Raw genomic sequence first — 3772 nt, forward strand, 5'->3', positions numbered from 1 at the left:
AGAAAACTTCAAATAAAATGATGGAAAAAAACTTCTAATTGCTAGAAAAAGTTAAGTTTTTGATTAAAATTTAATGTTCGAAAATTTTCGAAATTTAAAAAAATGTTTTTTTAAACACTATTTTCTATTAAAAGTTAAGTAAAGTTTTTAGAGAAAATTTAATGTTTGAAAATTCAAATATTCAATCTCCGAAAATTTTTCGAAATTAAAATTATACTTTTTTTCAAAAGTTCAGCTATTTCACAAACTTGAAAGTTCAAAATATGTGAAAATTATAAAAATTCCATGTTCGAAAAATTTTGAAATTAAAAAATTCAAAGCAATTTTTAACTACAATAGAAGTATTTGAGTGAAATTGGAAATTTTTTGTTCGAAATATTCGAATATCAAAAATTTAATGTTCGAAAACTTCGAAATCGAAAATAAATTTTAGAAATGTTTGTAACAATCTATAAAAAAATTATACTTTTTTTCAAAAATTTACTTTTTTCATGAAGTTGAAAGTTCGAAATACTTGAAAATTGAAGAAATTCAATATTCGCAGAATTTCGAAATTTAAAAAAAATATATTTTTTTCAAAACTTAAGCTTTTTGAGGAAAATTGATTCAAAATCCGAAAAATTCTAACAAAATAAAGAAATAATTTTATACGGAGTGAAGTTTTTGAATGAAATTCGATGTTCGAAAATTCGTATATTCAAAGTTCGAAAAATTTCGAATTCAAAAAAATCACAACGAAATTATGTAATTACTTCTAATTATTAGAAATATTTGATTTTGGAGAAAATTGTATGTTCGAAAATTCGAATATTCAATCTTCGAAAAATTTGAGAAATTTTATTTTAAAGATTTCTATTGAAAATTTTATTTACAAGATTTCTGTTCAATGTTCGAAAAACGTTAAATTTATCAATATTCGAAAATTTTCTAAATCAAAAATATTCTTAACAAATGCATTTTGTAACTTCTACTTTCAATTAATTATTATTATTATTATTTTTTTTTTTTTTTTTTGAACAAAATTGAATGTTCGAAAAATTCAAATTTACAAAAATTGAAAAATTTCTTAAAAAACTGAACATAATTATGAAATATGTTTTATTTAAGAATAAAAAGTCAAATTTTTTAATAAAATTTAATGTTCGAAAACTTTCTAAATTCGTAAATTTTGTGTTAACAAGCCCATTTTTAATAAAAATGTTAAATTTAGAAATTTCATTGAATATTCTAATAGATTCTTATATATAAAAATGTAGTTTTAAAGTTCCAATATTAAAATTATTTTAATTCTTAAAGAAATTAAATGTTCGAAAAGTTCAAATTCAGAAAAAATGTGTTCTTTTATGTTCGAAAAGTTTGAAAAAAATGTAAATTTTTTAAGAAAAAGCTCAAATTCTGATAAATGTGTTCTTTTATGTTCGAAAAGTTTGAAAAAAGTGAAAATACTTTAAGGAATTAAATGTTCGAAAAGCTCAAATTCAGAAAAAACTTTTTCTTTTATGTTCGAAAAGTTTGAAAAAAGTTTAAATTCTTTAAGTAAAAGCTCAAATTCAGATAAATGTGTTCTTAAATATTCGAAAAGTTTAAAAAAAAGTGTAGATTCTTTAAGGAATTAAATGTTCGAAAATCTCAAATTCAGAAAAAACGTGTTCTTTTATGTTCAGAAAACAGTTTTCGAACAATTCAAGGAATATTAGTTTTTAGCAAAATTTTTAAAATTTTCGAAAATTTCAAAGATTTTGAAAATGTACTTTTATGTTGGTAAACTTATTCGATTTCGAAGATTAGATTATATTTTAATAAAATTAACGAAATTTGATAAAAATTGGTATTTTAAGGTTCGAAGGATTCGAAATTCGAAAAATGTTTAAAACAAAACTTTTTTTAACAATATATTTTTTTTAATTTTTTGCTCTTAAATGTTCGAAGAAAATATAAAATTTCGAAAAAAAGTTTTAAGTTTTCATTTATGTTTTTTAACTTAAAGAGAACATGTACGATTTCGAAAATTCGAAATTTTGTCTTTATCTAATGCTAGTATTCTGTATATGGAAAATTTTATGGAAAAGTTTGAAATTTCAAAATTTTGTGAGTGTAAAAATGTTGCTTAAAAGAAAATTTTCAAATTATATAAAATTTCTTTAAGAGAATTTATGTTTTGTTTTCATTTTTAAAGGAATTATTTTGAAATACTTGTTGATATTGAGATCTTAATGGAATGATTTTTAAAACAAAATATTATTTTAGTTTTTAAGTTTTTAGTTTTGTCAGTTTTGGAATGAGAACAAATAAACTTTAACATATACAAAACTTTTTAAAATTTGTAAAACTTTAACAATTTAAATGTTGGACAAGGTATAAAACATTTAAAAAATTAAATTGTTTTATTTGAACAGTTATGCTTTTTAGAGTTTTGTTTCTTGTGTTTTATATGTTTTTTAGGTTAAATTACTACTAAAACTTATATTTTTTCTTTAAATATATACGTATTATAATTAAAAAAATAAGGGTATTTTTGTGGGTTTTGTTTAATTTGTGTAAACACTTAATTGTATAAATATTTAAGCAAATATATTAAAAGCTAAAATTGTATGGTTTTTATTAAAAAAAAATAATAATAAAAATGTAAACAAAAAAATCTTAAAATTTTTTTGTTTTATTATTTTTATCATTTAATGTTTAATGTTTAAGATTTTTTGTTTTTTTTTTTTTTCAATTGAGTAACTCACTAATTAACAATTAAAAAAATGTTGGTTTTATAATTATGTTTTTTTTTTTTTGTTTTATAAAAAAGAAACAAATGCTTTTTAATAGTAAATTCATGGAAAAGTTTTTTTTTTATAACGTTTTTTGTTTTGTTTTAAGGGTTTTTTTTAAATATTTTTCAAGAGTAAAAAAATAAATTACCAAACAATTAATTGTAAATTGTTATATTTGTTTTTGTTTTAAAATTTCTTTTAAGAATTATTATGTGTTAAGTCTTATAAACTGATTGCCAAACAGGAGTAGAGAAAAATTGTTTAAAAAAAATCTTTTAGCTTTAAAGATTTCTTTTCTAGCGTTTGTTTAAAAAAGGTATTTTTAGGCTTTTTAATAACTTTTTTATTAATTATATTTTCTTTTTTTTTTTTTTTTTTGTAATTATTTTGAAAAAAAAAGAAGTTTGTTTAAGAAAAATCAACAGTTTTATTTAGATAGTATTTTTTTGTTTTTTTAATAATAAAAAAAATTAACAAAATCATTATATTATTTCGCTTCGCACAAAAATTGTTCAGTTCATATATAATAAAAAAAAAATTTATAATTAACATAAAACACTCAAAAATAAAAAAAAATAGAAAAAAATTAAAATTAATGGTAAAAAACTTATAAAAAATATACAAATTCATTAGGAGTTTTGTTATAAAAATTTAAAGAAATAAATAAATTTGAATACAAAAAAAAAAACATTTTATAAACTATAAATTAAAGTTTAAGTTATGAAATGTTTTTTTTTTTTTTTAGAAAATAATTATTAATGCGAGTATATAAAAACTTTAAATTAAATAAAATTCTTTAAAATTTTTTTTCTAAAAATTTCTTCATCATAAAAAAGCAAACAAAATATCTATAATAAATATTTAAGAAATAAACATTAAAAAACAGCCAAAAAAAAATAAAAATAACAAACAGAAAATACATAAAATGAAAAAATAAAATTACAAATTACACAAAAAAAATTTACCATTATAAAAAAAAATTTAATAAAACATTACATACACAAAATTTATTT

Source organism: Lucilia sericata, unplaced genomic scaffold, assembly GCF_015586225.1.
Source record: "Lucilia sericata isolate MDLA Ls3-8-SP2 unplaced genomic scaffold, ASM1558622v1 Contig000105F_arrow, whole genome shotgun sequence".
In the NCBI taxonomy this organism is placed as follows: domain Eukaryota; kingdom Metazoa; phylum Arthropoda; class Insecta; order Diptera; family Calliphoridae; genus Lucilia; species Lucilia sericata.